This window comes from Chamaea fasciata, unplaced genomic scaffold, assembly GCF_029207755.1.
Source record: "Chamaea fasciata isolate MVZ Bird 193981 ecotype frontalis unplaced genomic scaffold, bChaFas1.0.hap1 SCAF_1, whole genome shotgun sequence".
NCBI lineage: Eukaryota > Metazoa > Chordata > Aves > Passeriformes > Sylviidae > Chamaea > Chamaea fasciata.
In genome coordinates this window covers 104,264,464-104,278,486 of record NW_027094086.1, presented here as the reverse complement: position 1 = coordinate 104,278,486, position 14,023 = coordinate 104,264,464, and the positions used below count along the sequence as shown (strand labels likewise).

Here is a 14,023-nt window from a genome sequence, read left to right as displayed (position 1 = left end):
CAAATCTTGGAGGGAAAAAAATCCAGGCAAAGACTGTTTAAAACTGTGCCCAACCCAATACTCAGAAATAAGGAATGAACAGATGCCAAGAACCCCATCTGCCCTTTTCAAGAAAAGAGCCAAACATGGTTCTCTGCTTTTCTGAATTCACATTTGGATGAGATTGCATGCATTTTTAAAGGATAGAGGGAAAGTTTAATGCAAGTGCACAAAAAGCACACAGAAAAGGTTTGAAGAAAACTATTGCTCAGGAAGATAAGGAATATTTCACTTTCTCCTTTGGAAAAGAATCACATACTATTCAAGTAAATTCCACAGCATTTAACTTCAGCTGAGAAGCCTACAAAGAATAAAATAATAGAAATAAAATTAAATAATTGATGGTCATTTTAAACTAGGGTTATGCCCTCCATCTCCATCCACCACAGACAGGGTTAGACAAGACCAAAGAATTCAGGTCATGCCCATAAAAGAATTTCTAACTACAAATGTGAAATAACCATAGACTTTACTGCTTGTTCCCCTTCTTTTAACTGTTTACCACGTTCCTATTAAAAAAAAAAAAAAAAAAAAAAAAAGGCCAGAATGGATGAGCATGCCCTCTCTTCCCAGATAAACTGACTGCTACCAGTGTAGGATACTGCTATAAGCTTACCTGGGTTAGGCAGATTGGCACATGAGTGGCAACAGCTTTTCCTAAAGACACAGATGAATTAAGCTGTATAAAACTCACATTAAATGTAGCCAGAATCTGTGTAAGGCTCCTTTGATAAGAAACTTGAGTAGCAAAAGATGATTGAAGACAAAGGCTACATGTATTTGTCTTTTCCTGATTTGTATGAGAAAGTCCTGCCCTGTGTTCATCAGCAGTTTGACATTAGGTCCATATGATGTTTTTAGCTGTTTTGGGAGGCATTTCTTTGAATTCTGCCTATTCACTTATAACAGTAATGAATAATTTGCTAAAAAGCAAATAATATAAGACATTAATCTGCCTTAATATTGGTGTGCCAAAGAATGTTTAACAGTTGCCTAGCACCATGGATTTCAATAGAGCATTTCCTCATCCCCATCAGTGCAAGCTAGAGAAGGAACAGCCACACAATGAAACATTTGCAGGATCTTGTAAGAGGTTTACTTCATCTGAATGCTACAGTACTTCACTATAATAGGAATGATTATATGTGGATTAAGTTCAATTAGGCATCACTGTGGCAATGCTCTCTCTTTTGTTGTCCAAACATCATTGCACATGTTCATCAAGATGACTGAATTTTACCCAGGGAGCCAAATCAATTTGCTAGCTTTATCTTTAAATGAGCCAAATTTAAAGAAATAATTTTAAAGCCTGAAACTAACTGTTCTCCACTCACACTTGTGACTTTAAATGTACATGCCTCAACTGCTCACATACTGGCTACAAAAATGCATTGCCTGATTACTTGACAAGTCCCTGATTACTTGACAAGCTCCTTCCAACTCTTTTTCTGAACCTTTTCCACAACATTCTATGTATTATGTTTGAATATTTGAAAACTGTTAACAGACTTTGTCATCTTTTCTCTAGGTTAAGAAGCTGGCTGTTCATACATTTATGTCTTTGAAGATCTGATCTTTCTGTTTGCTCTTCCGTAAACTCTCTACGGTTTGTTCAGATCTTCCTTGAAACGTGGCACCCAAACTGGGCAAACCACTCTAAGCAAATAGTTTAGCAGTATCTGAGCAACAAATTGTTTCATGTTTATGCATCCCAGAATGATCTCTTTCTTTTGTTTTTGTCCCTATATCATGCTCCACTTCAGTCATTTTCCACAGAACTTCACCATCCTGGATTTTCAAGATTGATTTCTCCCATCTACCTGTAGTATCTTTCCTCATTGCTATTGCATAGGCTCTTTTTTTTTTCAGACAGTAGCTTCAATTTGTCACTTAGAATGAACATCTTCTCTTAAAATACTCTGAAGGTCCCTTGTGGATTACTGTCATCTGTACATTTAACAAGTATTCTCTCTATTCTGTCTTCTAGGTGACTGATGAAAATGTTCAGTCATACTGGGTCTGAGACAGCCTCAGTATTTTGACTATGGGTAATTCACTCTGACATTTCAGCAGTGCTTTAGCCATGGACAATGTTCCTCAAGCCAGCTTGATTTTAAAAATATCAGCTTAGTCAAGAAATCTCCATTTAGTTCTCCCATTAAAGGCAGAGATCATACACTTTGTTGTCCCATATGTTAGTGTGTCTGACACAAATTCAGTGAAGGCTGATGGGAGAGTAGTAATTTCTTAACATCATCTGTTGCACGGATGTCCTATTTCCAGGAATAGATGACCAGCTCTTACCTGTTGCTGGTTTATGCTGCTGTTTCAATGCCTTGGCAAACAGAGACAGTGTTTGGTTCGGTGTGAGCCTAAATGAAGTGTGCCCTTTTTTAATACAGTTAGAACAGCATTATGCTAAATTTCAAAGCATAATATTACATTTTAATGTATTTTGGCTTTGAAGTAGTTTCTTGAAAACATGTCATTGCTGTTGATGTCTCATTTCCAAAATGCTCTGCAGTCTGTTTGTGCAGGACAGCAACTGCAAAAGCAGACAGCTGTAATGTGCTGCAGCACCCCTCGTATTTGAGGGTAAAAATGAGCCAAGGCACAGACTTCTTGTTAAACACAGCATAAAAAGGATCCTGGTTTATTCCTCTTCACAGCTTGGTCATCTTAACTCCGACTATTTACTGACTCTGGCTGCAGCAAGCTCCTACTGTAGGTTTCCCTTGCAGCCTCTGATTGCTGGTTATTTCCTGCCAAACTATGACTGCATGTATTAGTTTGCAGACTCTGAATGCAGGCTTTTTTTTTTACCTAGCAAGACTGTGACTGCAGGTTCAAACAAGAGGTTCTAACTGCAGACCCACACTGACCTTGCAGCACTAATTCTCTCTCCCCAGGATCCTGCTTCATGATTCTCTCCTTCATGCTCCTCAAAGTTCTTCCTCCCCTTACCAGCTAACCCTCTCTTTTATCTCACTCATCCTTATTGAATATAGCTGTTACTTATCAGGGGTGAGGTCACCTGTATTCCCTTCTCCTGCAGTAATGAGGTTGTTTCCTCACATTCTCTTAAAACTTTGAGACGTTTGAGTGTAAAACTATCTGATCATTCAAGTCCTTCTGTTATATTCGCATTAGGCACATTCACTGTCTTCTGTTTTCAACATATAGTAAGTGGATCATTTCAGATTGATACACAGATTACAGCTGACATATCACACTTGCAGCAGAAAACCCTCCCTATTCATCCATACGCACATATTTCTGTGTGCACAATGTACACATACTTACACGTATTCATATATGAATTTTTTTGCACACAATTTATGTTCATGTACACAGACACACATATTTACACATTGCACATGCATACCCATTCCTTGTTTTCCCTACAGAGCTAGGTGTTTGTTCGTAATACGAATTCTGTATTGGTACCTTAACAGCTTAAACAGAATATTTTCTGAATATTAACTCAAAAGAAAATTTGTCAAGAAATTATTACTTGGAGTATAGAAGGATGAAAGGAGTAGGTTCCAAAACACACAAGAAAGCAATCCAAGGCACACAGCCATGTGAATAATCAAGTGAGGATTTTTCACCAATGCAAAGATATGCATAAGACCAGAAAAGGAAAAAGTACAAAGGCTACTCTTTAATACAAACCACCACTTATACTCACCTCTAAATGTCAATTCAGTTCCTTGTTCACTTAAAGACCAGGATTTCTGCAAAACCTATTTTTCCTCTGGGCTTGGAACCTGAGCAGCTGCGTAGGGGGCAATTTCACTACTCAGGATCACCATTACACATTGCAGTCACATGATGCTGTAGAAGTCAAAAGGAGAACGGCCAGACTAGGCATCCCACATACATCAGTAGGACTGTTCAGAAAACAGTGACTTAATTTAAAATATCTCTGTATATTAATGAAGAAAACAAACTTTCAAGTACTCATTGACATTAAAAAAAAAAAAAAAAAAAAAAAAAAAAAAAAAAAAAAAAAAAAAAAGAATACAGAAAGGACCCTGTATACTTCTGCCACTTGTGGCAAGAGATTCAGGGCTGTTCTGCATGGTCAGGGGTGGGGGTTGGTTTCTCACCCTCTCTCTAGGTTTATTCCTCACAGCCAGAGGGAATGGAGTCTACCTCTGCTCCTCAAAGAAACCACAAAGCTGTTTCAGTTTTGACAAAAGCAAAGTACCAAAATCTTTCAGGTAGTTCTATCTATGCATTCCTTCCAGTGCTGCATGAAGGAAGACTTATCTCATTCACATGACTTTGGACTAGACTTATATACGTAGCAATAAGAGACAAAACCATAATCACACTGATTTCTAAAATACTTGGCCTCTTGGTCTCTGCAAAGACAGGTCTCATCTATCAAAAGCAGCAATTTATGTTACCCAGAACAAACTTGGGCCAGTGGGAATTTTTCAGCTTGCATCCATGCAGCAATGAAGACATTAAACATACTTCAATGAAGTGGCTATAAGACCTTCAAAAACTCTGATTTCTCTGGAGTTTTCTTAGACAGTTTCTATGAGGTGCATCTCTCTGGAATATAAACTAAAGAATAAAAACTGGGTTCATAAGGCCTCTGCTGAACATTAGCTGTAGAAGGCAAAAAAAGGAAATGAGTAACCTTTAAGTGTAAAAACAATGTTATGGTTAATTAAAAAGAAAAAAAAAAAAAAAAAATTTCCATCCTCAAAGAACTTTGAAATTTTATTTCACTGTAACGTGAAGTAGACCTTCACAGGAGGCCTCACAGGAGACCCAGGCTGGCCAATTATAACAAGAACAGGAATGTTTTAACATTTTATGTTCTCATAAATCAGAAAGTTTGTGTGCTGTCAAACTACTATGAATCACTAAGCTTTCTGGCTGAAAAGAGCTTTCAAGAGCCTCAGACTTACCTTAAATGGGACTGTAAATCTGTTCATGCATCATTTGTATGGAAAATTTCCTCTCATAAAACAAGAGATCAGAATAACCCCCACTCTGCCATCACAAACTTGATGCATCTAAAATAAAAAGCAAACATCATCATAGGCAGGCAACTCTAGGAAGCCTTGTTTCATGAAAATGTTGACCCAAATGCTTTCTATATTTCTGTTCTCTCTATAGATTTTACAAAACTTTTCCCATCATGGGGCATGCAAGTGGCCCTCATCTACTCTGATCAGCCACCTAGTCTCATGAAACTAATGGGAATTTATTATTTTTGAAACTTTGATCTCTTGATCAAATAATCTTAGAATCAATCAAGTCACAAGTTAATTGTGTGAGAGAGAAAGAGGCATAGTAGCAGATACAGAATGAGGGAACAACTTTCAGTTAGTTTTCAGCGAGGGTTTAGGGAACCAAATGAAAGCACTGTCTTTATTTAACCAAAACACACAAAAAAGTGAGGGATTACAGCCTGAGCTGACATCGTACACTCAATTCACCAGGTTTGCTTAAGTTTGTGTTTCAAAAAAATATCCTGATTGCAGTCTCACACTGCAAATAGTAAACAGCTGAGCCCACACAATTACATTTACTCCTCCCTTGTCTTTCAGATCAGTCATGGAATACTATTTCCCATTCCTGCACAACTGGCTGAGCTCTACTGCCAGCTTTGTACAGCACCAGCCCAGATCCAGCAGACTGAGGAAAAGAGTCCCCATTAGCAGAGTAGCATCACAGCAAGCCTTACGAACCTGTTCGTAACACACCCAAGATTCACTCTGCAAAGTAAAGATGGGAAAATCTAGGGATGCACAGAAACAAAATGTTAGGTCTGTCATCAAGGTAAAATGAGACCTTTTCCAATTTATGGAAACTGGCTAGATGTCCACCAGTTTCATTTGCCAATATCGCTGATCTTGTACCTGCCCCTTTTACCCTTGAGCCCCTACTCCAATCCAACTTCTGCTGCCGCTCTGTGCTTGCCTGGGAAAGATGCTTTGCATTTATACCCAGAGCCTCAGCCTTGTGGGACCTTGGCCACACAGTAGCAGCCAGGCTGAAGCCCCTTTCACCATTTGCCAGCAAGTGAGAAAAGTGACAACACCTGGGAAAGGAAACCTGATGCAGAAATGTCTCTATGTGCACCATGCTCTAAAGATGACTATAACTAGCTTTCAGCCTGATAGAAAACTCATATTTCATGAGTCTCAGCAAACTTAGTTCATGAGCTAAGACCATAGTCACAACACTCAGTATGGCAATTTTCCTCATTGGGCCTTGCTGCTTCCCTGACTTGTTCTTGTTTGGTATTTTTTAACCCCAGTAACTTCAATATGTCTCCTTTAAAGGGCAGTGATTTGAAACAACTTGTGCCATGTCCTGCTCATTAGCGCTCTTTAAGTAACACGGTGTGCACAGTGAGCTTAATTATGAGGCAGTGCCAAGAAATTAAAATTTTCAAAAAGCACTAAATGTTAAAAATTAAAATGGTATGTTTAACTGGCAAATTAAATTTTTAAAAAATGTGGGTTATTAACTGAAGGAGTCACATACCCTATAATAGACTCAAGGATAATGACTCCATTGGGGTTTTTTTAATCCATATATTGTTGACCTTACATCAGCTAATAAATTAAAATAAACAGCAAGATTATCATAACCATTATTAGCTTTTCCTAACAAGAAGAGAGTATCTGCAAAAATAAAATGCAAAAAAAAAAGGAAGATAAACACTAGTGCAACAGAGTACACACTTGAAGCAGAGAGCCACTGCTACAAAGAAGCTGATCTGTATGAGCATCCATGACATTCTAGCTTCAAAAAAAAGTCGACCAGGCTTCAAGAGAAAAACAGACCATATAATAAGATGTGAAGGGACCTGAACAGCATACTGGGATGAGAGATCTTCATGGACAGAACAGAGGTGACTCTGTGGGCCACTCACAGAGGACAAAAGATCCGCTTCTGAAACAGATTTTTGTCTCATTTAGGGTTTTCTTCAGGAAAAATGACTGGGTAGTCTTTGTTTTCAGAGCTGAATACGTTGACTTCCCTGAGCTCTACAGGAAAAGAATCACTTATTTCAGAATGTCTTTATAGGAAGAGTCTCAAACTCATAACAGGAAGAAATACCTAAACCACATCACTGCCTGTAAACTAATGGTACAAGGTGCTACTCATGTTTTGGAGGGAAAAAAAAAAAAAAAAAAAAAGTCAAACCAAGAAAACACTGAAAAACCTCTGAGGGGGAAAAAAAAGAAACAAAATCCAGTCAGGGCTCCATGCAATAGGAATCCCCTCAGGTCCAATAAGGCATTAAAAGTCTCTTTTATGAGAACAGTAGTGGTCAGAAGTGTGACAAAATCTCTGAATTGCCTTGGCCATAGAGCACGTTGAGAGCTGGACAAAATAACAATTTGGCTCATATCAAGAGAGCACACCATACAGAACAGAGATAAAAACTCAAGTACATAAACTATATTTTTCTGCTGATATCAATCAGAATCCCAAAAAGGAAATGCACTTGGTTGAAGCACAGTTACTTCCCATTTTAAGAAAATAAAGAAAAATAAAGCTATTCCTATAACACTATAGAATAGTGTTATTTGTAAGCTGCTCAAATAGTAATAACACATTTCAAGGAAATATTACTTTTACTGCCTTCCCCTTTCATAAAATCAACACAGATATTATTACTTACTTTGTTCTTAATAAAGAAAAGCTGGTAAACATATCAGAGTCATTAAATAGATTTGAGACATGCAATTCTGTCCAAGTTTACCTAAAATTTCTCAGTGTAAAACATGGAAAGCATCTGCATCAATACTGCCAGTCTCAGATTTTAATAAATTAAGTGTTCCTCCTCTGTGTGTGCTCACATTTTATTAAAACACATATGGAAGATAGTGAAAATATTCAGAATAACAAAAAGTTACTTTGTTGATGAATCATTGCAAGCAAAATCAAATCTGTTATTAGCCATCAGACTCTCAATGGTGTGATGAATGCCTGAGATTTACACGGTACTTTGCATTTTCAGAACACTGTAATTAATTATTTGTGTGCTAAGTGGCATAGTTTTCATACAAGACTCTTTTAATGTCCAACTAGACATTAATTCTAATGGCTGCTTTCCCAAGCTGACATAATATGGAAACTCGAGGCATACAGGAAGAAAACATACAGGAATAAAAGATTCATACTGACTGCTGCAGCAACAGAAAAAAAATGCCTTTATATCTTTTGCTTGCTTGATGATTTTGATCAAAACCTTTAAAAGTGTTTAAGGTTTGGGGGCTTTTTAATAAGACAAAGCTCCAGAGGGAGCCCATGCACCAAAGAATATACACATAAAGTATCTTCCAGACTAATAGTAAAACTGCATGGAGAAATTTCTTCTAATTGTTGTTTTCAAGCTTATCATTATTAGGGATTTGTAAATTTCAACTATATGGAATAATCCTCCAAAGAATTATAACATAACAAGGTCTATTTTGATCTGTTTAGTGTACATATGCCAACAAATACAAAGCCTCTTCAATGGAAACAATCTCCGTTTGATATGAAAAATAATATAACTTTGCCTAAAATTCAGAGGAGTTCAAGACAGTCCATGGTTAGTTATTCATAGAAAACAAGAGACATCCAAAAGAAATGGTATAATTACAGTAAGATCATGGAATCATTTAGGTTGGAAAAGACATTTTAGATCATCAAGTCAAACCATAAATCACACATTGCCAAGGCTGCCACTAAATCATGTCCAGCAGTGCCACATCCGCAATGTATTTTAAATACCCCCAGGGATCCTGATTCAACCACTTTCCTGGGCAGCCTGTTACAATACTTGGGCAGACTTTCCATGAAGACATTTTTCTTCATATCCAATCTAAAACTTCCCCTGGTACAACATGAGGCCATTTCCTCTTGTCCTATTGCTTGTTACGTAAGAAGATGGGCCAACTCCCAGCTGGCAACAGCCTCCTTTCAGGGTGTTGTAAAGAGCAATGAGATCTCCCCTGAGCCCCCTTTTCTCCAGTCTAAACTCCCTCAGCCTCTCCTCATCAGCCTTGTGCTCCAGACTCTTCACCAGCCCCTGTGCCCTTCTCTGGACATGCTCCAGCACCTTGTCTCCCTTGTAGAAGGGGCCCAAAACTGAACACAGGATCCGAGGTGTGGCCTCACCAGTGCAGGGTACAGGGGACAATCACTGCCCTGGTCCTGCTCGCCACGCTATTGCTGATACAGGCCAGGATGTCATTGGCCTTTTTGGCCACCTCGGCACACACTGGCTCATGTTCAGACAGCTGTTAGAGCAGCACACCCAGATCCTTTCCCACATGGCAGTTTTCCAGCCACTCTTCCCTCAGCCTGTAGCACTGCATTAGATTGTTATGACCCCTAAGCAGAACCTGGCACTTGGCCATGGTGATCCTCATGCAACAGGCCTTGTCCCATTGATCCAGCCTGTCCAGATTCCTCCACAGAGCCTTCTTGCCCTCCGGCAGATCAGCACTCCTGCCCAACCTGGTCTTGCCTGTGAACTTGCTGAGGGTACAGCTGATCCCCTGGTCCAGATTGTGGATAAGAACATTAAATAGAAATGGGCCCAAAACTGAGCACTAGTAAACATCACTTGTGACAGACTGTTAGTTGGATTTTCTTGTCAAGCAGGACTTAGCTTTTATAAGCCCATGTGCTATCTGGCCCTGAGCCCCTGGTTGTCCAGCACACATTTTGTGATGCCACTCAAGATGATCTGTTCCACAACCTTCCCCAGAACTGAGACTGTGCTGACAAGTCTGTAGATCCCTGGGTTCTCCTTCCAGCCCCTCTTGTGGGTAGGCATCACATTTGCTAACTTCCATTCAGCTGTGACCTCCCTGGTTAGCCAGGACTACTGATAAAAAAAGACAAGTGTCTCAGTGAGCACCTCTGACAATTTCCTCAGTACCTGCCATTGGATCCCATCATGCCCCACAGACCTGTGTGTGCCTAGGGCCTGTAGCAGGTTACTGATCATTTCCATTTGGATTATGGGAACTTCATTCTATTCCCTGTCTGCTAGCTCTGGGGACTGGATGTCCAGAAAATAATCAGTCTTGATATTAAAGACTGCAGCAAAGACGGCATTAAGTACCTCAGCCTTTTCCTAAGCCTTTGTCACTATGTGTCCCTTACATACAATAAAGGATGATGATTCTCCCTAGTTCTTCTTTTGTTGCTAATCTAATTATAGATTTCTAATTGTCTTCTACGTCAGTAGCCAGATTAAGTTCTAGTTTGGCATTGGTTCCTCTAATTTTCTCCCTGCATAATTTCACAATATCCTTATAGTTCTCCTGAGTGGCCTGCCCCTTCTTCCAGAGGTCATAAACTCTTTTATTTTTTTCCCAAGTTCCAGACAAAGCTCTCTGTTCAACCAGGAAGGTCTTGCTCCCCTCTGGCTTGTCTTTGGGCACATGGGGGCTCCCTGCTACCGTCTCTTTAAAATTTCCTACCTAGACCCCTTTGCCCTTCAGCACTACCTCCTAAGGGACTCTGCAAACCAGTTTTCTAAGCAGGCAAAAATCTGCCCTCTGGAAGTCAAAGTATGCAGTTCTGTTTATCCCCCTTCCATTTCACGATCACTGTGCCCAATATGGCCTTCTACTACCAGCACATCACCCACAAGTCCTTCTCTGCTCACACACAGATCCAGTGGGGCACCTTCCCTAGCTGGCTCCCTCACCAGCTGTGCCAGGAACCTCCTAGACTGTTTCCTCTCTGCTGTGCTATATTTCCAGCAGACATTTGGAAAGTTGAAGTACCCCAGAAGAACAAGGACCAATGATTGTGACATTTCTTCCAGCTGTTTATAGAATATTTTCTCTGCCTCTTCATCCTGGGTGGGCTGTCTGTAACAGCCTCTCACCAGGATATTCTGTGGCCTTCCCTGATTCTTACCCAGAAACACTCAACCTGCTTTCTTCCTCTTTTCTTTTCCTGAGAGTGAGAATGTTTGCAAAGACTAAGAGGATGATTATGGTAATGTAAATTGGTTGGAAGTTGTTCAAGGGGTTATTGTGGTGGGGGGTTTTTTGGTTTTGTGGGAGAGATAGGTTTGGGGTTTTGTGTCTCCCAGACTTAGAATTAATATAAAGCAGGTTTATCTCATTGTTTTCTGAAAACTGAATTATGTAACAGTTTATAGTAGAAAAAAAGAGAGAGAAAGAGGAAAGAAAAAAAGCTGAAAACGGTGAAAACTTGCCCCAGACTAAAACATACATCAGGGAAATAATCAGGAGAAGAAACAGAGTTACTGTCTGCAGACCTCAACTTGAATATTGCTGATCCTACTGAGATTTCTGGCTCCTTTTCTTAAAATTACACGCTATTATTTTGATTTGGCGATAAACTGCAAACCTTTTCTGCAACTGGACTTAAAATCTACAATCCTATACAATCAGGTTCTCTTCCCACTATTAAATGTTCTTCCAGCTTTAAACCCTCCTGTGGACTTCAGTTTTACAGGCATTGCAGGATATCAGCCAGCTGGGGTAATAGTAACATTTCCCCAAAACAACATGGATTTTTGAATGACGTGCTTTTGGTGAAGAGCAGAAACATAAAAACATACAGACAAATGGAAATAATTCTATTGCTCTGTTTTGTTTCCTAGAGCCACTGAGAAAAAGAAAAAGCCACCTGAGTGAAGAATGGAAATATTTGCTATGTTTGACAGAGGAAGCATGATTAAAATGCACTGAAGCTGAAATAACAGCTAAACTCTATCAAGAACAATTCTCATCAACTCATATCACAAGCGCAGCATTTATAATGCAGGTAAAGAGTATATAAAATCCATTTCATTTCAAGGCACATCTTATAACGTTTGGCCATTACCATTAAAAAGATATCCCCTAGAACATCTCACAAGATGAGAGGAGGTGGTATAGCATATCAATGTATCTCCAGTAACCAGAAGGTACTTAGTCCTGCCAGCAGTACTCCAACATAACCATCATTTCTCTGCTCGCTTGCATAAAAATTCTTGCAACATCTGCTCAGATATTTTTTTCCAAAAACAGTTTTCCATGGGAAGTTACTGGCTAAAAAAAATGAGCTGTTCATGGAACTGTGGCAATTGCAGATGATTCCAGGAAAATTTCTTCTTGACCTCCAGCACAAGAGCAGTGAGGGTAACCTAGGTTCCCCTGGACTTCTGGCTGAACGGCAGAGGGGCTGCTCTAAAGTCAGAGCCAGGTCTGTAGGCTTGTATGAAAACATATTCTGCCAGGGGACTGTCTCAGAGGCAGGGATCCCAGTGCCCCAGGTATAGTGAGAAAACAACTCTATGTTCCAAAGGATAAAACATCATCAGAGATCTGAATCAAGGGACATGTCAGCCAGGAAAGACTTCTCCATTACCCCAAAATGTCAGTCACTAGGAAAAAGAAAAAAGATTAACACAGAAAGAAAGGTAACTAAGATGCAAAACGTTTTTCAAAGTTAAATTGTTTTTCAAAGTTCAATTATTTAAAATAATGTCAAACTTAAACACGTCATTTTTAAGTGTTTGGGGGGTTTTTCCCCTCCAGAACCTCTCATTTCAGAAAAAAAAATTACATCTCAATGGTTTACTTTGATTTATAGTACAATGTTACATTTTACTGGAGAATTTCCCATTGGATGGATATTCATCCAGTTAAATTTGTCAGAATCCTAAAATGCCAGCTTACCTCGGAACTCACTGCATTGTTTTAAAAATTAACATGGCAACAGTAATTAGCACTGGTAATTGCAAAGTGGCAATAGTAATTAAACCAGCAAAAGTGTAGGCTGCATATCAGGAAATATTTTTCAACAAGCAAGCCTATTATACTTTGAAACATGTCTCCCAAGACAAGTAAAAAAAGCCCCACCACTTGGATCAATTAAGTGAGACAAAACACTTGAAAATACACTGTGGGGAGCAATCCCCTGCCAGCCAAGCAGATGGACAAGACGATCTTTTAGGTTCTTTAAATCTCTAAAATCTGGGGAACAAACCAACACCACCATAGGGAGCAGGACCAGGACTTGTCCCTGTGCAGTAGCAAATGGGGCTCATGCAGATGACCACAGTACTTCTGAACTAAACTTTCTCACTAGGGACTGGCTAACAAAGTCTCACAAGGAATAACCCAAACCAGGCTGCAGAACTTTCCCCAAAACTGGGAAAGACTCCTCCAACGACTCTGCTGTTGCTAAAGTCCACAGCAGCTGATTCAGTCATTGCCAGGGGAAGGGAGTTTCTTACCTTCCATTTCCAGACCACTCTTCGTACTCAACTAAAAAGGAGAGGAGAAAGTTTTTTTACCTTCCATTTCCAGACTATTCTTTGTACTCAACAAGGGAAGGAAGAGAGCTGGAGGTTCCTTACCTTGTGTTTCCAGTCTGCTCTTCATACTCAACAAGAGAAAGAGAAGAGAGAGTTTCTTACCTTCCATTTCCATGACTGCTCTTTGTACTCAACAAGAGAGCTGCAAGTTTCTTACCCTCCATTTCCAGAGTGCTCTTCCTACACAACAAGAGAAAGAAGAGAGCTACAAGCCTCTTACCTTCTGTTTCCAGACCACTCTTTGTACTTGACAAGGAAAAGGGAGAGGTACAAGTTTCTTACCTTCCATTTCTGTGACTAGTCTTCACACTCAACATGAGAAAGAGGAAAGCTGCAAGTTTCTTACCTTCCATTTCCCAATTGCTTTTCTTATTCGAGAATAGAAAGAGGAGAGACTAGTCAAGCCCACCCCCTTTAATCACATTTCTCTTTATTACTCCCAGCTGCAAGCCATTTAGGGCAAGGCTGTTTCTGGTCTTCGGTAATTGGTGTACCTGTGACTTATCAGGGGCGAGGTCACCTGTTAAGATAATTAGAGCTCATGGAGTATTTTCTGGGTTTCTGGCTGTAGAGGAGCTGTTTGGTAAAGATTTTTGCAGCCAGAGGGTCAGCACGTGGTGGGTCTCACTTCATGCCTACCCAACAGGAGATTAGATCATC

General features: G+C 39.7%; 2 long non-coding RNA genes across 3 annotated transcripts in view; both read right to left on the bottom strand.

Moving 5' to 3' along the window:
• The window catches only part of LOC136294116 (uncharacterized), a 42,168-nt gene extending 37,997 nt beyond the window's left edge, over positions 1 to 4,171 (bottom strand). For both annotated transcript variants that reach the window (XR_010722316.1, XR_010722317.1), the window contains exons 1-2: positions 4,152 to 4,171; positions 3,731 to 3,876 (exon numbers count right to left, since the gene is read on the bottom strand). This is a non-coding gene — a long non-coding RNA (uncharacterized lncRNA). The remainder of the gene's footprint in view (positions 1 to 3,730; positions 3,877 to 4,151) is intronic.
• Positions 4,172 to 8,217: 4,046 nt separating this feature from the next.
• Positions 8,218 to 13,822, bottom strand: LOC136294112 (uncharacterized). Its single transcript, XR_010722315.1, has 4 exons — positions 13,646 to 13,822; positions 13,466 to 13,543; positions 13,283 to 13,313; positions 8,218 to 12,427 (listed from the first exon to the last, which is right to left on the bottom strand). It is a non-coding gene; the product is annotated as an uncharacterized lncRNA (long non-coding RNA).
• Positions 13,823 to 14,023: the final 201 nt, after the last annotated feature.